Below are 26,632 nucleotides of genomic sequence, written 5' to 3' on the forward strand. Positions count from 1 at the left end.
CATATAAACCCTTCAACAATAAACATAGGTTCTTAATCTCTGTTACAGAGTTGATTAATCCACACAGAGCAGTGGCTTACAGTATTAATAGAGACAGAAATTAACCGAATACATTCTTTGTTTTATAATTTTTAATTAAGCAGAACGCAGCCAAAATATAGAGAAAAGCTAAATCTATTTATTTCAAAACAAATTAACATGGCGATTGATAAAATAAAGTGATGTTTATATCGTGACGAAACGCACATTCAACAAATTAACATGGCGATTGATAAAATAAAGTGATGTTTATATCGTGACGAAACGCACATTCAGCATGTTCACACTGTTGGAAAAGTTAATGGACATTCTCTCAGATTTCACACACAATATTTCCCGCTTGTCTGTGACACGCCCCGGGACATCGCATCCGGGATTTTCCGCTGACTTTTACCTGAAAGGAAAAAACAAACACCTTGAGAGAGAGAGAGGATTAAACATTTCACCAACACACCATACAATCCAATGGACTCGTTTTCACTACTCACAATATTCTCCCTGATATTTCACTTCAATTAGTCTTTTCTTCAAATAATAAATAAACAACATCTTCTCTCTGACAGTTTCAGTATCATTTGCAGTTAAACACACTCCCCACAATCACAGAATTGAATTAATTACAGCCAGTATAATGGGGTGCTTATTCCCACAGTAAATACACAGCATGTTCTCTCTGCTAGTTTCAGTATCACTACCGGTTGAACACACTGCCCATTGTCACACAGTAGAATCCACCCGGGACTGGACATTCCCCAGCACTGGGGCACAAACAATGCAGCAGATAATAAAACATTGCTCTTACCGGCTTGACGTAGATGTAACATTTTGAGCCACACAGTCACTGCCCATCGGTGGCGGAATGTCCGGGGTTGTGAACGTGTCACAGTGAACATGGTCATTGTTACCAGGAGTGGAAGCAACCGGTAAACCGGGATCAGTGCGGGTCTGAGAGCTGTACACTGTGGGAGAGACAGATTATGGGTTAATGATGGCGGTAAAACCCGCATCAGTGTGGGTCACATATATCTGTCAATTTGGTGAAGGGGCTGGGCTTTGCTGGTCTGTGAGTGGAAGAGAATTGTTTTCTACCCACACCCCCGTGCTGTGTTTTACCGCTGGGTGACAGCAGACGAGGTGCGTCTAATATCCGAGAATCGGGCGGTTCAGTTTGAGCACTGGAATGATTCCTGGTGCGAGTATTAACAAGGAAGATAATCCAAACTGAACAGCATCAGGATCTCTTTTCTAGAACATCCCTGTTCTAGAACACTTCATTTCCTGTAATCACAACATGGACTTCAATCAACCATCGCTCTGTGTCATCGCCGATTGAAAGGGAATTTAAAACCGCGCCAGTCCATTCCTACACAGAGGGCTGGTGACTGCGGGAATGTCAGAGATGTAACTCACCGAGAGTGGAGAGATCCCCACCGGCACTTCTGAGTGTGAGGAGATCATCAGGACCGCCCTGAGTGCCAGTGACTCCAGTCTCAACATCGTCATAGCCGCCCAGAACCGGACCTGGGAGGAAATAGAGATTTCCACTGAAACCAAATGCCAGCACTGAGTGCTCAGAATGATATTATTATAAATCAATCTACCCGGGCCTTGCAGGGCGGGAGAGCGGACCAATGTGGTCTTCGGGTGAAGTGGGGTTATCTGGGGGAATGATTGGACCGTGTCATGTCGGGGTAGTTTAGTCTCCGTTTTAAAGTCACACATTTCCCACTGAATCACCCACACAACCTGCACACACATTTCACATTTCTCGGCCCATAGAGCCGTGTGAGGAAACACAATGAACTGAATGTTTCCTTCCATTACACCATTGGGGAAATTCGAAATGATTTTGTTTCAAATCCAAACTATTTCCACAATATTTTGTAAATAAGATCACCGTCCAGTACTACGGATGCTTGGCAGTGTTATTTTTCGGCGAGTAAGCTCTGATGTCTTTTAGGTAATAAAGTGTGTGAAGTCCAACAAAGATTGTAGGGAGTGAAAATATACCCACCCTGAATACTGGAGGAGTTCCCTTCAGGATTTTCTGATCCCGGATCAGTGTCACCCAAAATGTCACTAGTGTAATATTCAATCTGATTGAGGGCGTCAATGGAACCCGAAACTGTCAAACACAAAAAATGGATGGTTATTGGAGAGATTTTTAGCACATCGGAGCAGACAACATAATACCTTCATCGTCCCTGTGACAATATCCTGGATTTTGGTAACTGACACCATTGTGGGAGATCATTCACTACAAGGACTGCAGTGGTTCAGGAGAAGGCCCACCACTACCTTATCAGGGTAACTAGGGATGGGCCATAAATGCCGGCCCTCCCAGACACAATAACCTACAGTCCATTAGTACAGGTAATACCTAGGTATCAGAGCAGAGAAAATAGTGTGTAACATAGTCCGTTAGTACAGAGAGAGTGAGCGGGGTTTCCTGATCATGATCGACCTTGGACACGACAGTGGCACACACAGCCCACTCAACAATGCAAAGTCCATCTCATTAATATTTGGGGACTTGTGCCAAAATTGTCCCATAGCTGCACAGACTAGCAAGCAACAGCCTGACAAAGTCATACTCAAAGAATCATACCTTAAAGCCATTAGGTAACTCCTCCAACACAAACCGTAGGTTTGTTCTGTCCCACCAGGTGGACAGACCCACCATAAGTATCGGTACAGTGCTATACATTCGGGAGGAAGTGGCAATGGGATTGCTGAACATTGACTCCAGAACCATGAAGTCTTATGGCTTCAGGTCGAGCATGAGCAAGGAAACCTGCTGATGATTACCAACTACCACCCTCCCTCAGCTGCTGAATCAGTGCTCCTCCATGTTGAACACCACTTGGAAGAAGGACTGAGGGCAGCAAGGGTACAGGATTTACAGAATCAACAGTTCAGATCAAAGCTCTGCAGTCCAGCCACATCCAGTAGTAAATGGTGGTGGATAATTAAACAACTAACGGGAGGAACAGGCTTCATCAGTATCCCCATCCCCCATGATGGCGGAGCCCAGCACGCGAGTTCAAAAGACAAGGCTGAAGCGTTTGCAACCATCTTCAGCCAGAAGTGCCGAGTGGATGATCCATATCGGCCTCCTCCTAAGTCCCCCACCATCACAGAAGCCAGTCTTCAGTCAATTCGATTCACTCCACGTGATATCAAGAAACGGCTGAGTGTACTGGATACAGCAATGGCCATGGGCTCTAACAACATGTCGGCTCATGACCTGTGCTCCAGAACTAGCCGCGCCTGAAGCCAAGCTGTCCCAGTACAGCTGCAACACTGGCATTTACCCGACAATGTGGAATACTGCCCAGGTTTGACAATTCCCAAAAAGCAGGACAAATCCAATCCGGCCAATTACCGGTCCATCAGTCTACTCTCAATCATCAGCAAAGTAATGGAAGGTGTCACCATTGACCAGTCACATAAATACTATAGCTACAAGAGCAGATCAGAGGCCAGGTATTCTGCGGCGAGTGTCTCATTTCCTGACTGCCCAAATCCTTTCCACCATCTACAGGGCACACGTCAGGAGTGGGATGGAATACTCTCCACTTGCCTGGATGAGTGCAGCTCTTGCAACACTCAAGAAGCTCGACACCATCGAGGACAATTCAGCCCGCTTGATTGGCACCCCATCCAGCACCTTATAGATTCTCTCCCTCCACCACCAGCGCCCCGTGGCTCCAGTGTGTACCATCTACAAGATGCACTGCAGCAACTCGCCAAGGCTTCTTAAGCAGCACCTCCCAAACCCGCGACCTCTAAGACCTAGAAGGACAAGGCCAGCAGGCACCAGGGAACACCATCGCCTGCAAGTTCCCCTCCAAGTTGCACACCATTCTGACATGGAAATATATCGACATTACTTCATTGTCCTTGGGCCAAAATCCTGTAACTCACTCTAACAGCACAGGGACTCCAGCGGTTCAAGAAGCTGTCTCACCTCCACCTTCTCAAGGGCAATTAGGGATGGGCAATAAATGCTGGCCTTGCCAGCGAATCCAGGAACGAAAAAAATATTCCATTATACCATTGGGGGAAATTAACATGATTTTGTTTCAAATCCAAATTATTTCTGCAATATTTTGTAACTAAAATCACTGTCCGGTACAACGGGTCCCTGGCAGTGTCATTCATCGGCAAGTAAGCTCTGTTATCTTTAGTTGTTGGTTTTAGGTAGTAGAAAGCGTGAAGTGCAATAAAGAGATTGTAGGAAGTAAAAATGTACCCACCTTGAATACTGGAGGAGTTCCCTTCAGGATTTTCTGATCCGGGGTCAGTGTCACCCAAAATGTCACTGGTGTAATATTCAATCTGATTGAGGCAGTCAATGGAACCAGAAACTGTCAAACACAAATAATGGATGGTTATTGGAGAGATTGTTCAGGATATCGGAGCAGACAACATAATGAGCCGGATTTTCCGGGGCCTATGACCGCATACACACAGTATACATGGTCATAAGTGTCCCACAAGTTCCGTGTTTCCACATGTGATTCACATGCACAAAAACCCAGAACTTGCAATCTGTTGAGATTCTGTTTGACAGATCGTGCTCATCCGCAGGAAATGGACATTCGCTGGCGCAGGGTTTGGCTATTTGCCCAACAACGCCCAGCGAATGCCCACACAACCCTTACACCTGGTACAAGCAGGAGTAAGGCCTTCTTGTACCAGTGTAAGCATTTAAATACATAGTAAAATACATGTATTTAAATTATTTAAACATACATAAACCTTTTAAATTAGTTTACGATATTTTTTGCCCCTTGAAAAATGTTTAAATTTATATTTCAAAAAATTAAATTTTCCTTTTAAATGTTTAATTACATTTTATTTGAATTAATTTTGACTATGTGATGATTTATTTTTATTTCAGTTTTGTTAAAATGTATTTTTTAGGGGATTCCTATTATGCTTATGTGGATTCCGTCGTTAAATATTTGTTCTTCAATCAAGATAACAAGAACAGATTATCTGGTCATTATCATATTGCTGTTTGTGGGAGCTTGCTGTGCGTAACTTGGCTGCCCCATTTCCCACATTGCAACAGTGACTACACTCCAAAAGTACTTCATTGGCTGTAAAGTGCTTTCAGGCGTCCAGTGGTCATGAAAGGCGCCATATAAATGCATGTCTTTCTTTAAATTGAATCCCCATAAGAATAATGAGAATCACCCTTTGTGCTTTGTTGGGCTGGCCCACCTTATCCCAGGGGCGCTTGCGCACCGCATGTGCTCCTGGGCCTTTACACAGGCATATGCCTGGAGGCCCAGGAGCACAAGTGTCCGAAGGTCCAGAGGCACCAGGTAGGTGCGGAGTTTAATTGTGGTTCAGAGGCAATCGCCTGCGGGAAGCCTCCGACCGCAATTTCCAGCCCAATAGCTTCATCATCCCTGTGACAATGTGATGGAATTTGGTAACTGACACCATTGTGGTAATCATTCACCACAAGGACTGCAGCGGTTCAAGAGGAACGCCCATCACCACCTTATCAGGGCAAATAAGGATGGACCATAAATGACGGCCCTCGCAGCGGTCAGACACAATGGCCCAGTAATTCGGATGGAAGTGCCGGTTTCTTGCATGCACAGCGCATGCGCGGGAAAACGGCACTTCCGGTCCCCTGAAAGGAGGGGTTAAGAGGTGAAATGCGTGCGACGTATGAGGCAGCGCGTGCGCATTGAACTTCCGGTTTTTTGACAGGTTTGCCCGTGCGTGAAGGCCTCCACTTTCTACACATTAAAAAAGCAGACGTAAGGACATCAGTTTAAAAGGTAAGTGGTGAATTAATTAAAATTAGAACATTTTTTCCACAGGTTTATTATTTTTAAATACTGTACAGTAAGGTAAGTGTATTTTTAGCTCCGATTTTTTATAAAATTATTTTTTTCAAAAAATTAAATTTTTGTTTAAAATTGTTATTTAATGTTATTTATAGTTGATTTAAATAGTGTGATTTTAAAAAAAATATTTTAAGGTTATGTACTGTTTTGGGCGCCCGGAGTTTTCATGAGCTTGACAGGTCTTATGTCTAACTCATGAATGGACTTTTGCATCCTCCGATTGGTTGCCCAGTGCTCACGTGATCCCAGCTGACGCATCGAACTATCTACGCCACTGGATCACGCGAGCACAGCGCGCCCGGAGCTGGGGCAGGCCACAGACCAGAAATACACGCAGGCCCAGGCCTCTACTTTCGGCGCGCTATGTAAGTGTAGGTCGGGGGCATGCACCCGCGGGAAGCCCCCGATCCGAATTTCTGGGCCAATAATATATAGTACAGCCCATTAGTACAGGTAATAGGTATCAGAGCAGAGATAATAGTCTATAACATAGTTGTTTAGTACAGAGAGGGAGCGGGGTTTCCTGATCATGATCCCTCCACAACCCTGCCGTCTCTTTCATTTTCAGAGACTCAAACCGCCGGTGGTGACGGCACAAATTGGACCCCCACCCCACACATGGGTCAGAAAATAGTGCAAGGAGGACAATATCCGATTCGTTCACCCATCTGTTTTTTAATCAAATGATTTATGTTAACGGTTAACTCCCTCCCTAAATATAGCCCAAGACAAATGATTCATCGATTTGATAAGCGTATTGCTCTGATACCCTGAAGCACAATGTGTAAATTAATGTTATATATCAGAATACAACCTGTTAGAATAAGTCGTATAGAAACAACCAATCAGAGGTTAGGATTTCCTGCGAGGCACATGTTCCAGATACAGGAATCCAGTCACCGAGAGAAATGGAATCTGGGACAATGTGGCTGTCGCCTCATAAGATCAGCGAGTTTTTATGGGATTGATTAAAGGGAATAAAATGAAATGTTAGTGACAGAGACTCCAAGGTCAGCTAACACAGGAAATGATGGCCTGGATTTTCCGCGGCCTATGATGGTGTACACACACCATCGTAAGTTTCCCGCAAGTTCCGGGGTTCCGCCTGTGATGCCCGACAGCCCAGAACTTGCAATCTGTCCAGATTCTGTTTAACAGATCGTTCGAATCCGCAGGAAATTGACATTCACTGCTGCAGAGTTGGACTATTTGCCGAACTACTGCCCAGCGAATGCTCACAAAACCCTTAAACCTGGTAAAAGCAGGGGTAAGGCCTTCTTTTACCTGTGTGCATGTTATTTAAATCTTTAACGTTAGTTTAGGTTATATTTGGACCCTTTAAAATTTTTATATTTATTCTACAAAAAATGATTTTAAATGTTTAATTAAATTGAGTTTTAACTAATTTGGAACCTGTGGTTATTTATTTTTATTTAAGTGCTGTAAATGCTCTTTCAATTTGCGGTCGGGGGCTTCCCGCGGGCGAATGCCTCCAAAACGATAGAATAGTGCGAACCGACCTGATGGTCTCGGAGGTTTGGACATTTGCGCTCCTGGGCCTCTCCGCCAACACCTGCGTAAAGGCCCACGTGTCTCAGGTGCACGTGGTTTGTGAGCGCCTCTGGGATCATGTGAGCCGTCCCAAACAATCAGAAAGGCGGATCACCATTCTGCTTATGGGGCTTTAGGTACAGAATCACCATCAACATGAAAAGGAATCCCCTAAAATGTCAATTACACACCAGTTAAATAAAAACAAATCATTACACGTTCAAAATTAATTAAAATACAATTTCATTAAATATTTAAAACAAAAGTTTAATTTTTTGAAAAATAAATGTAAACGTTTTACAGGTGTTAAAAATAACCTAAACAAAATTTAATTTTTTTTACCTATAAATAATTTAAAAATATATATTTTAATATTTATTTAAACTCTTACACTGTTAAGAGACGACCTTACCCCTGCTTTTACCAGGGGTAAGAGTTTCACGGGCATTCGCTGGGCAGTAGTTGGGTAAATAGCCCAGCTCTCCGCCAGGGAATGTCCATTTCCGGGGATGTGGTGGATGTCGAGCTGAAACTTGACAGAGCACAAGTTCCGAGTTTTCGCGCATGCGCATCGAACGTGGAAACCCGGAACTCGGGGGTGAGTTACAGCTGGGTACACACCACGTACTCGGCCAACGGCCCCGGGAAATCTGGGTCATTCTGGTTACGGGGATTCCGTACTGAAATGGATTCCCCAAAAACAAAATAGGAATTCCCCTTTGTGATTGGTTGGACTGGCCCACGTGAACCGCTTGCGCGTCTGGGATACAGGGCTTTTACACAGGTGGACGCCTGCAGGCCCAAGAGCAGAACAGGCCAAAGGTCTGGAGGCAGCAGGTAGCTGCGTACTTTGCTTGCGGTCCAGAGTCGTTCGTCTATGGCAAGCCTTCGATCGCAAATTCGAGGCCAATATTATAAAGGAAGGAATGAAGATGATTTCAATCATACGAACATACAAATTAGGAGCAGGAGTAGGCCACTCGGCCCCTCGAGCCTGCTCCGCCAATCAATAAGATCATGGCTGATCTGATTACTCCACATTCCCGCCTACCCCCAATAACCTTTCACCCCTTTGCTTATCAAGAATCTATCTACCTCTGTGTGGTAAACCACTGTTTGTATTCCACTGTGTACATGCCTGGACATGCCTCAGCTGACTCCTCCCACAAGTCCTAGTATAAAGGTGACTGCTCCCCAGCCCTTTGTATTTCTGGACCGGTCGACCACTCGAGGCAGACCTTCATTCTTTTGTTAATAAAAGCCTTTAGTTACTCTCTTAACTCTCAGTCTTTTATGAGTAATTGATAGCGCATCAATTTTATTAACAAAATTTTTATAATGGAGAAGATCCTCACACCAGCATGCCTGGACTTAGATCATCGGGAGGCGGACTCATCCACCAAGTTTACTCACTGGCTTAGGTGTTTCGAAAAATTCCTGACCGCCTCCGCAGCAATCAAATCGGACGAGGACAAACTAGATGTCCTGACCTCCAAAGTGAACCACCGAGTGTACTCGGTCATCCAAGACACGACCTCATACGCGGACGCTATCAAGCTCCTCAAGGACCAGTACACGTGCCCAGTGAACGAAGTGTACGCCAGGCACCTTCTGGGGAGTCGTAAACAACAACCTGGGGAATCGACCGTGGAATACCTTCAGGCACTGTCTGTGCTTGGCCGGGCCTGTGGTTGTAAGGATGTAAAGGCCGCCGTGTACACAGAGGAACTTAGCCGGGACGCTTTTGTAGCGGGCCACAGATCCAATTACACCCGACAGCGACTGTTGGAGCAGAGTGACCTCGACCTCAACAAGGCCTCTGAACTCGCACTATCATTGGATGCAGCCTACCGGGGCATGGATGCCTACTCCTCTGCACCGTGGACGCCAAGGGGAATGACAGCCTGGGACACGGTAGGACCGCCTCATAGCGCCGTGCCACCCCAGCCACACCCCAGCAACGGCCCAACTACCGCAGCAGTGTCCCAAGGCCAGACAGCAGTGCCCCAAGGCCAGAAATGCTACTTCTGTGGCCAGGCAAAACACCCCAGAGCGCGCTGCCCGGCGAAAAATGCGATCTGCTCGGGCTGCGGGAAGAAGGGACACTACGCTAGCGTCTGCAGGGCCAAAGCCACCCCGAACCCCAGCAGCGCCACGTGTGGGCCATGCGGGCCGCCATCTTGGGCCTCCCCGGCCATGTGCGAACCACCGGTACAGCAGCCATTTTGGACGCCTCCAGCCACATGGGGATCATGGACGCTGCCATCTTGGATGACAGCCGGAACGCAGCAGGCCCCCAACACCGCCTCATCTGATACCCGCAGCAACACACCGACCCCTACGCTGGCATCTGTTACACTGGACCAAGCGAGACAGCACCAGCTGGCCAGTTCCACAATGGACATTAAGGTAAATGGTCACGATACAATCTGCCTTTTTGACTCTGGGAGCACAGAGAGCTTCACCCACCCCGACACGGTGCGGCGTTGCTCTCTCCCAGTCCTGCCTGCGCACCAGCGGATTTCTATGGCCTCCGAGTCCCAGTCGGCGGACATCGGCGGCTACTGCGTGGTGACACTCGTAGTAGACGGGACCGTGTACGATCATTTTAAACTTCTGGTCCTGCCCGACCTCTGCGCTGCCGTCCTGCTGGGGTTAGATTTTCAGTGCCACCTTAAAAGTGTTACGATTGCGTACGGTAGACCCCTACCCCCACTCACAGTCTGCAGCCAGCAGCTTCCAAATTGCCCGCCGCGCACCAGGTGCAACCTCTCCACACTCAGAGTCACCCCCCCCCCACTGTTTGCTAACCTCACCCCCGACTGTAAGCCCATCGCCACAAAGAGCAGGCGATACAGTGTCGGGGACAGGGTTTTCATTAAAACCGAAGTGGAGCGGCTCCTGAAGGAAGGGATTATTGAGGGCAGCACCAGCCCCTGGCGAGCCCAGGTTGTGGTCGTTAAGACCGGCGAGAAGCAGCGCCTGGTCATCGACTACAGCCAGACAATAAATCGCAACACCCTGCTAGACGCCTACCCACTCCCCCGCATAGCTGATATGGTCAACCAGATCGCGCAGTACCGCGTCCTCGACCATTGACCTGAAATCAGCATACCACCAGCTCCCTATCCGCCCTGAGGACTGCCAGTATACTGCCTTTGAGGCAAACGGCCGCCTCTATCACTTCCTTAGGGTTCCCTTTGGCGTCACCAACGGGGTCTCCGTCTTCCAAAGGGAGATGGACCGGATGGTAGATCAAAATGCGTTGCAGGCCACTTTCCCATATCTGGACAATGTGACCATCTGGGGCCGTGACTTGCAGGACCATGACGCAAACCTCGAAAAATTCCTCCACACCGCCAAACTCCTGAACCTGACATATAACAAGGAGAAGTGCATATTCCGCACAAACCGCCTCGCCATCCTTGGCTGTGTTGTGGAACACGGAGTCATCGGCCCCGACCCCGACCGGATGCGTCCCCTTATGGAACTCCCACTGCCCCACTGCCTCCAGGCCCTGAAGAGGTGCCTAGGGTTTTTCTCCTATTACGCCCAGTGGGTCCCCTACTATGCGGACAAGGCCCGTCCGCTGATCAAGTCCACCTCTTTTCCCTTGATGGCAGAGGCCCGCTTAGCCTTCCACCGTATCAAGGAGGACATTGCCAAAGCCACCATGCATGCAGTGGACGAATCCATCCCCTTCCAGGTGGAAACCGACGCGTCCGACTTTGCCCTGGCCGCTACCCTCAATCAGGCGGGGAGACCCGTGGCCTTCTTTTCACGAACCCTCCAAGGCCCGGAGACCAGACACTCCGCTGTTGAGAAGGAGGCCCAGGCGATTGTGGAGGCTGTGCGTCATTGGAGGCACTACCTGGCTGGAAAACGATTTACCCTGCTCACTGACCAGCGTTCAGTTGCTTTCATGTTTAACAACAAGCAGAGGGGCAAAATCAAAAATGACAAGATCTTGAGGTGGAGAATCGAACTTTCCACCTACAATTACGAGATCTTGTACCGGCCCGGGAAGCTCAATGAACCCCCGGATGCACTATCGTGTGGCACCTGCGCCAGCGTGCAGATCGATAGACTGCGGGCCCTCCACAATGACCTCTGCCACCCGGGGGTCACCAGGTTCTTCCACTTCATCAAGGCCCGCAACCTGCCTTACTCTATTGAGGAGGTCAGGACCATGACAAGGAACTGCCAAGTCTGCGCTGAGTGGAAACCGCACTTTTATAGACCAGACAGGGCCCACCTGATAAAAGCCACTCGCCCCTTCGAGCGCCTGAGCGTTGATTTTAAAGGGCCTCTCCCCTCCTCCGACCGCAATGTGTACTTCCTCAATATTATTGATGAGTACTCCCGTTTCCCGTTCGCCATCCCCTGCCCGGACATGACCAGTGCCACGGTCATTAAATGTCTGAATGACCTCTTCACCCTGTTTGGTTTCCCCAGCTATATCCATAGCGACCGGGGCTCATCGTTTATGAGCGATGAACTCCGTCAGTACCTGCTAACTAGGGGTATTGTCACAAGCAGGACCACCAGTTACAACCCCCGGGGGAACGGACAGGTGGAAAGAGAAAATGCAACAGTTTGGAAGGCCGCCCTGCTAGCCTTAAAGTCTAGGGGCCTTCCAACCTCCCGCTGGCAGGATGTGCTCCCCGATGCGCTCCACTCTATTCGGTCACTGCTCTGCACTGCCACTAACGCCACCCCCCATGAGAAAATGTTTGTCTTCCCAAGGAAGTCCACATCGGGGACATCGCTACCGCCATGGCTGACGTCCCCAGGGCCGGTCCTACTGAGCAGACACGTGAGGACCCATAAAACGGACCCCCTGGTCGAGAGGGTCGACCTCCTCCACGCCAACCCCCAGTATGCTTACATTGCATACCCGGACGGGCGGGAGGACACAGTCTCCATAAGAGACCTTGCACCCTCGGGGGCCGCAGTAACCCACTACTCACTACCACCCCCCCCCCACGATCCGATATCCAGCCCCAGCAGATGGCAGGCCTCGGCCCCGCGACCCGCTCGACATCTACGAGGACGAAATGCCTGTGCCACAGCCTACGCAGGACTCGACGCCGGAAGCTCCACTACCCCTGCCGTCGCCACGCCGATCACAGCGGCAGACAAGACCTCTGGAGAGACTCCAATACACTAACGTTTCATACACTTCACCCCGCCGGACTCAATTTTAAACAAGGGGTGAATGTGGTAAACCACTGTTTGTATTCCACTGTGTACATGCCTGGACATGCCTCGGCTGACTCCTCCCACAAGTCCTAGTATAAAGGTGACTGCTCCCCAGCCCTTTGTATTTCTGGACCGGTCGACCACTCGAGGCAGACCTTCATTCTTTTGTTAATAAAAGCCTTTAGTTACTCTCTTAACTCTCAGTCTTTTATGAGTAATTGATAGCGCATCACTCTGTCTTAAAAATTTTCAAAAACTCAGCTTCCACTGCCCTTGAGGAAGAGAGTTCCAAAGACTCGCGACCCTCTGTGAGAAACAAAATTCTCCTCATCTCTGTTTTAAACAGTGACCCCTAGTTCTAGATTCCCCCACAAGAGGAAACACCCTCTCCACGTCCACCCTGTCCAGACCCCTCAGGATCTTATTGTTTAAAATAGTTATTTTATGTAATTTATAGTTACTTTAAAAATTTGATTCAAAGAAATGTATTTGAAGTTTTAGTTATGTTTTGGGGCTGAACAGCATTCATGGATTTGACAGGTCTTCCTGTCAAATCTATGAATAGAAATTCCCTGTTACGATTGGCTCTCCATGGCCCACGTGACCCCAGGGGACGCTTCGAACTAACTGCACCCCTGGGATACACAAGCACTGTGCGCCAACAGCTGGAAGAGGCCCAGGATCAGAATACAACGCGGGCACACAGCACAACAGCTGGCAGGCTAGGTAAGTGCAGGTCAGAGGCTTGCAACTGCAGGAAGCCTCTGACCCCAATTTCTGGGCCATAATGGCCCAGAAATTCGGGTCTCCACGGTTGAGTATGCATGGGGTACTCACTCGTAGGCCCAATGGAAGTGCCAGTTTCATAACATAAGAACATAAGAAGTAGGAGCAGGAGTAGGCCATACGGCCCCTCGGGCCTGCTCCGCCATTCAATAGGATCATGGCTGATTCGAACTTTGACTCACGTCCACTTCCCTGCCATCTCCCTGTAACCCCTTATTCCTTTATCAGCTAGGAAACTGTCTATCTCCGTTTTAAATTTATTTAACGTCACAGCTTCCACAACTCTGAGGTAGCAGATTCCATAAATTTACTACCCTCTGAGTGAAGAAGTTTCTCCTCATCTCAGTTTTGAAAGAGCAGCCCCTTATTCTAAGATTATGCCCCCTAGTTCTAGTCTCACCCATCAATGGAAAAATCCTCACCGCATCCACCCAATCAAGCCCCCTCACAATCTTATATGTTTCAATAAGATCGCCTCTCATTCTTCTGAATTCCAATGAGTAGAGGCCCAATCTACTCAAACTTTCCTCACAAGTCAACCCCCTCATCTCTGGAATCAACCGAGTGAACCTTCTGTGAACTGCCTCAAGAGCAATTATAACTTTTCTTAAATATGGAAACCAAAACTGTACGCAGTATTCCAGGTGTGGCGTCACCAGTACCCTGTATAACTGCAGCATGACTTCCCTGCTTTTATACTCCATCCCCCTTGCAATAAAAGCCAAGATTCCATTGGCCTTCCTGATTACCTGCTGCACCTTCATACTAACCTTCTGTGTTTCATGCACCAGGACCCCCAGATCCCTTTGTACTGTAACACTTTGCAGTTTCTCTCCATTTAGATAATAACTTGTTCTTTGATTTTTTCTGCCAAAGTGCATAACCTCACACTTTCCAACATTATATTCCATCTGCCAATTTTTTGCCCACGCACTTCGCCTGTCTATGTCCTTTTGCAGGTTTTTTATGTCCTCCTCACTCACTGCTTTCCCTCCCATCTTTGTATCGTCGGCAAACTTGGATACGTTGCACTCGGTCCCTTCCTCCTAATCGTTAATATAGATTGTAAAGAGTTGGGGTCCCAGCACTGACCCCTGCAGAAAACCACTCGTTATTGATTGCCAACCCGAGAATGAACCATTTATCCCAACTCTCTATTTTCTGTTGGGTAGCTAATCTTCCACCCATGCCAGTATATTGCCCCCAGACCCGTGATTTTTTATCTTGTGCAGTCATCTTTTTTGTGGCACCTTGTCAAATGCCTTTTGGAAGTCCAAATACACCACATCCACTGGTTCCCCTTTATCCACCCTGTTTGTTACGTCCTCAAAGAATTCCAGCAAATTTGTCAAACATGACTTCCCCTTCGTAAAACCATGCTGACTCTGTCTGATTAAATTTTGCTTATCCAAATGTCCTGTTACTGCTTCCTTAATAATGGACTCCAACATTTTACCAACCACAGATGTTAGGCTAACTGGTCTATAGTTTACAGCCTTATGTCTGCCTCCCTTTTTAAATAAGGGCGTTACATTAGCAGTTTTCCAATCTGCAAGGACATTTCCTGAATCCAGGGAGTTTTGGAAAATTACCACCAATGCATCCACAATCCCTACCGTTACTTCTCTCAAGACCCTAGGATGTAAGCCATCAGGTCCAGGGGATTTATCCGCCTTTAGTCCCATTATCTTACTGAGTACCACCTCCTTAGTGATTTTAATCGTGTTTTGCTCCTCTGCCCCCTATAGCTCCCTATTTGTCCAGTGTTGGGATATTTTTAGTGTCCTCTACTGTAAAGACTGATACAAAATATTTGTTCAGCGTTTTTGCCAACTCCATGTTCCCCACCACTAATTTCCTGGTCTCGACCTCTAAGGGAGCAACATTCACTTTAGCCACCCTTATTCTTTTTATATAGCTGTAGAAACTCTTGCTATCTGATTTTATATTTTTTGCTAGTTTAGTTTCATAATCTATCTTCGCTTTCTTAATTAATCTTTTAGTTATTCTTTGCTGGCTTTCAAATGCTTCCCCATCTTCTATCCTCCCACTAGATCTGGCTACTTTATATGCCCTTGTTTTCAGTCGGATACTATCCTTTATTACTTTACTTAGCCACGGATGGCTGTCTTTTCTTTTATGCCCCTTTTTCCTCACTGGAATATATTTTTCTTGAAAGTTGTGAAATATCTCCTTGAATGTACACCACTGCTCATGTACCATCTTACACTTTAATCTATTTTCCCAGTCCACTTTAGTCAACTCTGCTCTCATACCTTCATAGACTCCTTTATTTAAGCTTAGTACGCTGGTTTGAGATCCAAATCTCACCCTCCAACTGAATTTGGAATTCAAACAGGTTATGGTCACTCATTCCAAGGGGATCTTTTACTAGGACATTTTTAATTAATCCTGTCTCATTACACAGGACCAGATCTAAGATTGCCTGCCCCCTGATTGGTTCAGTTACATACTGCTCAAGGAACCCGTCCCTAATGCACTCTATGAACTCTTCCTCAAGGCTGCTCTGCCCAATTTGATTTGTCCAGTCAATATGAAAATTAAAATCCCCCATGATTATAGCTGTTCCCTAATTACAAGCCCCAACTATTTCCTGATTTATACTCGGACCAACAGAGTTGCAAATGTTAGGAGGCCTATAGACTACGCCCACTAGTGACTTTTTCCCCTTATTATTCCTTATCTCCACCCAAACTGTTTCACTATCCTGATCCTTTTACACAATATCATTTCTCACTATTGCAGTGATTCCATCCTTTATTAACATAGCCACCCCACCTCCCTTTCGATCCTGTCTGTCCTTCCTAATTGCCAAATACCCCTGGATGTTTAGTTCCCAGTCATGGTCACCTTGCAGCCATGTTTCTGTAACGGCCACCAGATCATACTCATGTGTAGTTATGTGTACCATCAACTCGTCCATTTTTTTTTACAAATGCTGCGTGCATTCAGATAAAGAACTTTTAAATATGTTATGTGACAATTTATTCCTGCTTTTGCCCCCTTTACTACTCTACCTTTATCTTTATACATTCTGTCCCTTCCTGACACGCTCTGGTTTTTAATTCCCCCACTGCTACCTTGCTCTATTGCCCTCTCCACTGACATTTTTATTTTTCGCTCTTTTGAAACCGCCCCGCCACTAATTAGTTTAAAGCTCTCTGTACAGCCCTAGTTATTCGATTTGCAAGGTTTCTAGCCCCAGCACTGGCCAAGTGAAGTCCATCCCAATGGAACAGCTCTCTCCCGTCCCAGTACTGGTGCCAGTGTCCCAAGAAGCAAAACCCATTTCTCCCACACCAGTCTTTGAGCCACGCACTTAACTCTCTGATTTTATTTACCCTCGCCAAATTTGCTCGTGGCTCAAGTAGTAATCCAGAGATTATTACCCTTGTGGTTCTGCTTTATAATTTGGCCCCTAGCTGCTCATACTCCCTAAGCAGAACCTCTTTCCTTGTCCTATTTCTGTCGTTGGCACCAACATGGACCACGACAACCGGATCCTCCCCCTCCCACTCCACGTTTCTCTCCAGCCCAGAGGAGATGTCCTTAACCCTGGCTCTGGGCAGGCAACACAGCCTTCAGGACTCTTGCTCTCGGCTGCAAAGAACCCTATATATCCCCCTAATGATACTATCCCCTACGACTACAACATTTCTTTTTACTCCCCCCCACTTGAATGGCCCCTCGTTCCACGGTGCTGTGGCCAGGTTGCTCATCCTCCCTGCAGTCCCTGATCCTGTCCTCACAGGGAGTAAGAGCCACGAACCTGTTGGACAAGAGCAAGGGCTGCAGCTCCTCCAACACTACCTCCTGAATCCCCGTACCTGCCTCACTCAGACACACCCTCCTGTCCCTGACCACGGAATGCATCTGAATTAGTTAATCTCATTGCTGTAACTACTTCCTGGAACACAGAGTCCAGGTAATACTCCCCCTCACTGATGTGTTGCAGTGTTTCAAGCTCGGACTCCAGCTGATCAACACGGAGCCAGAGTTCCTCGAGCAGCCAACACTTACTGCAAATGTGATCACCATGAGAATCAATGGTGTCCACCAGCTCCCACATATTGCAGCAGAAAAACATCACCTGCTCTGCCATTCTATGTAATTAATTAAATTTATTATTATTATTTTTAAATGCCCTCTGCCCCGATTCTAGATGATGAATATCACACCTCTATTTAATTGAACTTACCAACTTATAAAGGTTTTCAAAGGGAAGGAAAAGTACTCACCAACCAGCCAATCACCTACCAGCTTGGCTGTGATGTCACTTTTGAATTCTGACCTCCCTTTGGAATGTTGCCTGTCGAGCCTGTTTAGGCTGCCTCGCCTCGCAGCTCCAACTCGACTCAACACCCGCTGCTGCTCCCGGCTGCCTCGACTGGGCCTCGCCTCGCTGCTCCGACTCGACTCAACACCCGCTGCTGCTCCCGGCTGCCTCGACTGGGCCTCGCCTCGCTGCTCCAACTCGAATCAACACCCGCTGCTGCTCCCGGCTGCCTCGACTGGGCCTCGCCTCGCTGCTCCAACTCGGCTCAACACCCACTGCTGCTCCCGGCTGCCTCGCCTTGCTGCTCCAACTCGACTCAACACCCGCTGCTGCTCCCGGCTGCCTCGACTGGGCCTCGCCTCGCTGCTCCGCCACCGCGATGTCTGCTAATCTGGAGACCAAACTCTCAATGCACTGCCCATGCATGGGAAACCACCACTTCCGTTCCTCTGAATGCAGAGGTTCAGAGGTTGAATGCGTGCATGGAGAAGCTGCGCGTGCGCATCAAACTTAGCTTTCTTTTTACCGTTTTTTCCGTGAGGGTATGTCTGCAGAATTTAGAAATGTAAAAAGCAGGCGTAAGGCCTGCTTTTTACAAGGTAAGTGGTGAATTAATTAAATTTAGAACATTTTTTCCACAGGGTTATTATTTTTAAATACTTTAAAGCAAGGTAAGTTTATTTTTAGCCCCGTTAGAAGATAAAATAATTTTTTTCAAAAATTTAAGTTATTGTTTAAAATAGTTATTTCATGTAGTTTAGTTTATTTAAAAAATGTGATAGTTTTTAAAAATGTATTTGAAGGTTTAGTGCTATTTTGGGGCCGTAGTATTTATAAGTCTTGACAGCACTTCCTGTCAAGACTTATGAATGGAGCAATCCCTGCTCTGATTGGCTGCCCATGGTCCACGTGATCCCAGGTGATGCATCAAACTAACTGCGCCCCTGGGATACGCAAGCAGTGCGCGCCAGCAGCTGGACCAGGCCCCGGATTGGAATCCCACGGGGTCCTACAGCTCAATGGCCGGCGTGCAAGCTAAGTGCAGGTCGGGGGCTTACATGCGTGGGAAGCCCCTGACCCGAATGTCTGGACCATAACAAGAATTCAATTTTTTGAAAAAATTAATTACAGTTTCTAATGGGGCTAAAAATAAACTTACCTTTCTTTAAAGTATTTAAAAATAATAAACCTGTGGAAAAATGTTTTAATTTTACTTAATTCACCACTTACCTTGTTAAAAGCAGGCCTTGCGACTGCTTTGGAAAAGGGTAGCTCCTGGAGACTTACCCTCCCGGAGAAACCTGCAAAAAAGAAGGAAGTTCACGGCATACGTGCTGCCACTCCAGTACATGCGTTCGACCTGTGAATCCCTTCCTTTAAGGGAACGGAAGTTCCGGTTTCCCACGCACGTGCAGTGCATGCACGAAACCGGCCCTTTTGTTGGGCCTACGTGTGCGTACCCCATGCGTACTCACCCGTGGGGACCAGAAGTTCTGGTCCTATATATATATAGATAGGTTTCAATCAAGTCAGCTCTTACTCTTCTAAACTCCAGTGGATACAAGCCTAGCCTGTCCAAGCTTTCCTCAAAAGACAACCCGTCCATTCCAGGCATCAGTCTAATAAACCTTCTCTGAACTGCTTCCAACGCATTTACATCCTTCCTTAAATAAGGAGACCAATACTGTACACAGTACTCCAGATGTGATCTCACCAATGCCCTGTATTACTAAGGCATAACCTCCATACTTTTGTATCGATCTGTGACTTCGGGTGATGTTTGAGTGAATATAAAATAAAGAATACAATCAGCCGATGGGTTTATTAGTCCTGGGCTCAGATATCTGAGGAAGTCCGTGTGGAGCCGGTGGGAAATGGAAACAGCGTCTCTGCCCGCTATTTAAAAACAAACCGTAAACCCGTTCTTTGACAAATACCGACCAGTGGGAATCTTCCCCAAACCATTGCTGCTCTCACTATACACACGGACACAGAGACACTGTCACTGTGATAGGACTCCTTCACATGGGGGCAGTGAGTGGACTGCTCATCGTGTCCAGTCAGTACATTGTCCATTAAAAGGGGTATTTAAGGGGAGGTGACACTTCTCCAGTGAAGATTCGGTATCAAACGGAAAATACAGACCTGAACCCTGGGTCTGAGCCGAATCCTCGCCAGGTGGAAAATTCACAATCTCTTCATAAATTGCTTGGTACAAACCAGCAGGCGACTCCCTGCCGCGACTGACAGCACCTGTTGGAGGGAAGGCGGGGAGATTAACATTTTGATTCACTCCACGCGCGTTTCACAGGAATTCATCTGCAAATAAATCCAACTAACAGATATAGTGATAGTCAAGGGCCAGAATTGGTTAGCGTGAATTTGGAGGAGTTTAGTTGTGTGTGTGATTCCGTGTGTGTGTCTGTGTCTCTGTACAGACACATGTTCACCTCCAGCAGACTGCGGCCAGTTGTATTGACCTCGGGAAGAGGGAATGAGGGGGTATCAGGAGAAATGAACTCCAGTTGGTCGCTTGGTTACGGGGCCACACGGGGAGTTCAGCTGAAGAGAAGCTGGGTGAAATTGACTGATCTCTGCGGACAGCATCAGTTTGGAAGCACAAGTGAGGAGCTGATGGTTCTTTGCCATGTCCTGTCAGTGTGAGAGGAGCCTTGCTGTGTACACAGAGCAGGAGTGTGTTGTGTGGGTGAGATATTTGTGGGAATGTTGTGTTGGGATGTAGAATAATCAGCGGAGAATGCAGAAAGTCCTATAAAACTGTCACTTCTCAAAAAGGTGGAGAGAACCCTGTCAAAGAGTTTGAGATTGGGCATCCGGACCCAGAAACTGAAGGGGTGGAACGGATACCCAATGGATAAAGGAAGAATAACAGATCAATCAATAAATAGAGATCACAGAGAACGGGCGAGGCCATCGAGGAATTTGAAAACAAGGGTAAGAATTTTGAAATCGAGGCGCTGCTTAACCGGGAGCCAATATCCGCCATATGGAAAAGTGCAATTAACTGGAGACTTGCCAGGATATGAAGCGATCTGAGATCAAGCGTTAGTTCAGTTTTAAGATTTCTGCCTCACCTCTTCTTGTTGCCTTTCTCTTTATGACCACCATCAGTGCGATCAGCTCACAGATTAGAAGGAGTCCGAGGGTTATGCAGATGGAAACAGGGATGGAGGTGGTTTTACCTCCCTGTCCTAATCACAAGATTGCAGAAAGATTTAACACAGACACAGTCCGCCTTACATTTTAAAAATGGTCCAGTCAATTTGAAACCGCTCACGTTATCTTCAGAAATTAACAAAACCAAGAACATGTCAAAAACACCAATACCACTAATAATAGTACCATTAATGGAAAGTACCTGCAGGTGTGGACGGAGAAGCAGTAGAAGGCAAATCGAGTCCTGTGGAATATATTGTACAAACATTTCATCAACTTCAAACATTAGGATTTTACATTAAAAATATAAACGTTGTTTTAAATTTCTGAAATCCATGAGGCATGTTACCGGAACAAATCACACTGGCATCTTCCTTGTGATCACAGTCATGTTGACCTGGCGGTGAGGAACGACAGTCGGACAGAAAAGATTCACTTCCGGTGCACTTCACTTCATCCAGCCAGATAAGACCGGCACCCTGGGCAATTTCGGCCCCTCCTGCGGCTAATAGAGCGGCGCCGCAACCCAGCTGTCTGCAGACAACATTGGCATCGGCCATATCCCAGGAGTCATCACACACCGTGCCCCAGCTGTTATTGGACATTATCTCCACTCTCCCGGAGCAGTTGGTGTTGCCTCCAACCAGCCGCAACGGTTGTCCCGAGTCTATCAAAGAGAATCATTTATTGTTATTTATTTAGTACAAGCCTGGAATACAAGTCAGATAGTTGGTATAACGAAGAGGAGGAAGCACCTGGTGAATGTCCATGTTTAGAACGAGATTCTCGATCGCAGACCCTTGAACTGTGGGATCTCTCCGGCACTTTGGCTTCTGTTGAGAAGAGAAATATGCTGACTCTATTGGACAGCAATGTTTGAAATGACACCCGCACATTGAGAGTTTCCTTGTATTACCTGAACAAACAACACCTGCATCCTCCCAGTGATGACAGTTGTGTTCGCCCCAAGGGTCTGACTGACACTGCCAAAGGGTCGACTCATGTGAATTACACTCCATCTCATCGAGCCAAATGGGTCCGGATCCCGCTCCGAATGACCGAGTGTTATGCTCAATAGATATGAGGGGGCCGCACTGTAACTGTCTACAGATCACTTCTGCATCATGTCGATCCAGTTTCTCCGTGCACACTGTTCCCCAGGTCCCATTGTAGAACACTTCCACTCTTCCCTCACAGCGATGCTGTCCTTTCACCAGCCGCATCTCTTTGTGCTCTGTCAATGAAACACGAAATATCCAGGTGGTTCGATTGATAACCCGCTTTGGGTTCATACTGCACAACACATGTTGCACCGGTGTCGGTAATTATTTCAGAAATACATCTACATTCCAAACACATAAGAAAGATAAAACTTTACAGGGCACTGGCGAGACCGCACCTGGAGTACTGCGCACCGTTTTGGTCTCCATATTTAAGGAAGGATATACTTGCATTGGAGGCAGTGCAGAGAAGGTTCACTAGGTTGATTCCTGGGATGAAGTGGTTGATGTATGACGAAAGGTTGAGCAGATTGGGCCTATACTCATTGGAGTTTAGAAGAATGAGAGGTGATCTTATTGAAACATATAAGATTCTGAGGGGGATTGAACGGGTGGATGCGGGGAGGATGTTTCCACTGATGGGTGAGACGAGAACTAGGGGGCATAATCTTAGAATAAGGGGCTGCTGTTTCAAAACTGAGATGAGGAGAAACTTCTTCACTCAGAGGGTAGTAAATCTATGGAATTTGCTACCTCAGAGAGCTGTGGAAGCTGCGACATTAAATAAATTTGAAACGGAGATAGACAGTTTCCTAGCTGATAAGGGTATTAACGGTTATGGGGAGTGGGCAGGGAAGTGGATGTGAGTCTAGGTTCGGATCAGCCATGATCCTATTGAATGGCGGAGCAGGCCCGAAGGGCTGTATGGCCTAATCCTGCTCCTACTTCTTATGTTCTATGTAATTCTTTGTAATATCTCCTGTCTGAAGCATTGCGAATAACACTGCAGAAAATGAGCAGGTTGAAAGCGCCCTTACCTGAACACATCATCCTCACATCTTCTTTATGAGCACAGTCGTGGTTACCCCACGGTGCTGAGGGACATTCCCACAGAAAAGATTCGTCACCCGAACAGTTCAGTTCATCCAACCAAACTGGGCCTGAGCCTGGTCCACAAGCAGCAGGAAGTTCCACGTAAAATGCATTTCCGCAACCCAGCTGTTTGCAAACCACGTTAGCGTCGGCCAGGTCCCAGGAATCATCACAAACTGAACCCCAGGTCCCATTGTAATAAACCTCCACTCGCCCAGCACATGGGCTTCCACCGGCAGACAGCCTTAACTGAACGTGTTCTGTTGGAGAACAATACAGGAGAATTATACTTCCAATACACATGAACCGCATCACTCAATCCAACCCATTGTATCCTCTCCAGCCGAAAAATTCTGACCTTTTAAAGCGGCTGTGACAGATAAATGAAACTATACAACTGAACATCTGTCTACACTTCCATATTATATAGAATGCACAGCAGAGAAATGTTTAAGATATTCCTGCTACCTCTGGCTGCTGGGATTCATTGTCTCCAGTTCCCTCATTTTGTTTCGAGTCTTGTGCACATTGTTGTTCAGGCAATTGAACGTGTTTTTACTAATCGTTTCACTTCCTCTATTTTTAACAGTCATTTTATGCTCATGTTCTATAATTGTATCTGCTCCTTGTTAGGTTTTGTCTCCCGTATTCATTACCTTGCTTGACATTTACTCTCATCTCCTATTTCATTTATCTTTAGCCCATGTTCATTTCGTTTATACACAGTACAATGAAACCTACCCCAGTATAACTCCAGCTCATCTGTCTACACTGATATGCTGCACAATGGAGCTGATTTGCAACGTGATCCCTCCATAAACCTGTCAGCCTGTCCACCTTTAAGCCGCCCTCTTGAAATCTACCCACTGACCAAGCTTTTGGACACCCTTTCTAATATCTCCTTGTTGGGCTGTGTCAGTTTCCAGTCTGATTGCGCTCTTGGGAAACGCCTTGCGACATTTGTCTTTGTTAAAGGCGCAAAACAATGCAACTTATCGTTGTTGATGTTTCTCCCTTCAGCCCGTGTCCACTCGCATTGCTCTCACCCACTGAGTTAAATAACTGGTGTAGAGACACCGAGGAACAAGTGACCAATATTACCACTTTTCTCAGCAGATTAGATATTCCCCTTGATGGTTCTGTAAAATTGAACCATTTGTTCACCTGAACACAGGACCCCTACGCCGATGCTGTCATTGAGAGATGGGTTCAATGTGAATGAGCTGCAGTTCCGGAGCTGAGACTCGTTTCCTTCACACTGGACATCATTCACCCACACGGGCCCTTCACTCTCTCCGTACTTTGAAGAGTTATAAGCGGCTATCGCAGAGCCGCAGTCCAGCTGTCTGCAGACGACGTTGGCATCGTTTAGGTCCCAGAGGTTGTCCCGCACTCTCCCCCAGCTGCCGTTGTAGTAAATCTCCACTCGCCCGTCACAGCGGCTTCCCCCATTAGTCAGTCTCGGCGGCCAACCTTCATCTACAAAAAGAAACACATTGAGAGCAACACAGAAACATAGAAACGTAGAAGATAGGAGCAGGAGTAGGCCATTCGGCACCCCGAGCCTGCTCCGCCATTCAATGACATCATGGCTGATCGTCCAAACTCAGTACCCTGTCTCTGCTTTCTCCCCATAGCCCTTGATTCCTTTAGCCTTAAAAATATATCTAAATCCTTCTTGAATATATTTAGTGAATTGGCCTCAACTACCTTTTCTAGTAGTAGAGAATTCCATAGGTTCACCACTCTCTGGGTGAAGAAATTGCTCCTCATCTCTGTCCTAAATGGCTTACCCCTTATCCTTAGACTGTGACCTCTGGTTCTGGACACCCCCGCCATTGGGAACATCCTTCCTGCATCTAGTCTGTCTAGTCCTGTTAGAATTTTGTAATTTTCAATGATATCCCCTCTAATTCTTCTGAACTCCAGCCAATATAAGCCCAATCGACACAATCTCTCCTGCTACGTCATTCCTGTCATCCCAGGTAACTGTCTGGTGTATCTTCGTTGCTCTCCCTCCATGGCAAGAACATCCTTCCTCAGATAAGGCGACCAAAACTGTACACAATACTCAAGGTGTGGTCTCACCAAGGCCCTGTACAACTGCAGCAAGACATCCTTGCTCCTGTTCTCGAATCCTCTCGCTATGAAGGCCAACGTACCATTTGCCTTCTTAACCGCCTGCTGCACCTGCATGCCTACCTTCAGTGACTGGTGCACAAGGACACCCAAGTCTCGTTGCACTTCCCCTTCTCCCAATCTATTGTTCAGATAATAATCTGCCTTCCTGTTTTTGCCACCAAAGTGGACAACCTCGCATTTATCCACATTATACTGCATCTGCCATGCATCTCCCCAATAACTCAACCTGTCCAAATCATACTGGAGTTTCTCGGCATCCTCCTCACAGGGCACACGCCCACCCAGCTATGTGTCGTCTGCAAACTTGGAGATATTACATCTAGTTCCCTCGTCTAGATCATGAATATATATTGTGATTAGCTGGGGTCCTAGCACCGATCCCTGCGGTACCCCACTAGTCACTGCCTGCCACTCAGAAAAAGACCCATTTATTCCAACTCTTTGCTTCCTGTCTGCCAACCAGTTCTCTATCCATGTCAGAAACTTACCCCCAATCCCATGTGCTTTAACTTTACACGTTAACCTCTTATGCAGGTCCTTATCGAGAGCCTGCTGAAACTCCAATACACCACATCCACTGGTTCTCCCCTATCTATTCTACCAGTTATATCCTCAAAAAAATTCCAGTAGATTAGTCAAGCACGATTTACCTTTTGTAAATCCATGTTGACTTTGTCCAGTCCTGTCACTGTTTTCCAAGTGCTCTGCTATTACATCTTTTATAATGGACTCGAGCATTTTCCCCACTACTGATGTCAGGCTTACTGGTCTATAATTCTCGGTTTTCGCTCTACCACCTTTATTAAATAGTGGGGTTACATTAGCTACCCTCCAATCTTCAGGAACTGTGCCAGAGTCTATAGAAATTTGGAAGATGATCAGCAATTCCTCTACTATTTCTGGGCTACTTCCTTAATTACCCTAGGATGTAGATTATCAGCCCTGGGGATTTATCGGCCTTCAATCACGTCAATTTCCCTAATACCATTTCCCTACAAATACTGATTTCATTCAGTTCCTCCCTCTCATTCGACCCTATTTTCCTCGACATCTCAGGGATGTTATTTGTGTCCTCCTTTGTGAAGACAGAACCAAAGTATGTATTTAATTGTTCAGCCATTTATTTGTTGTGCATTATAAATTCGCCTGGTTCTGACTGCAAAGGACCTATGCTTGACTTCACCAATCTTTTTCTCTTTACATATCTATAGAAGCTTTTATAGTCAGTTTTAATGTTCCCTGAAAGCTTACTCTCATATTATATTGCCCTCCTCTTACTTATCACCTTTGTCCTCCTTTGGTGAATCCTAACATGCTCCCAATCCTCATGTTTGCTGCTTTTTCTTGCCAATGTATATGTCCTCTCCTTGGATCTTATGCTATCCCTAATTTCCCTTGTTAGCCATGGTTGCACCACCGTTTTTGTTTTATTTTTATGCCAGACAGTGATGAACAAATTCTATACTTCATCC

The 26,632-nt window shown here is 46.7% G+C and overlaps 1 long non-coding RNA gene and 1 pseudogene across 1 annotated transcript; both read right to left on the reverse strand.

Annotated features, from left to right (window-relative positions):
* LOC147098107 (scavenger receptor cysteine-rich domain-containing protein DMBT1-like) overlaps positions 1 to 23,696 on the reverse strand; it is a 185,077-nt pseudogene extending 161,381 nt beyond the window's left edge.
* Positions 1,949 to 20,000, reverse strand: LOC147098108 (uncharacterized). The gene is made up of 3 exons (XR_015074273.1): positions 19,894 to 20,000; positions 4,299 to 4,409; positions 1,949 to 2,164 (listed from the first exon to the last, which is right to left on the reverse strand). It is a non-coding gene; the product is annotated as an uncharacterized LOC147098108 (long non-coding RNA).
* Positions 23,697 to 26,632: the final 2,936 nt, after the last annotated feature.

Source organism: Somniosus microcephalus, chromosome 30, assembly GCF_052327205.1.
Source record: "Somniosus microcephalus isolate GS21.2 chromosome 30, FLI_Smic_1.0, whole genome shotgun sequence".
NCBI lineage: Eukaryota > Metazoa > Chordata > Chondrichthyes > Squaliformes > Somniosidae > Somniosus > Somniosus microcephalus.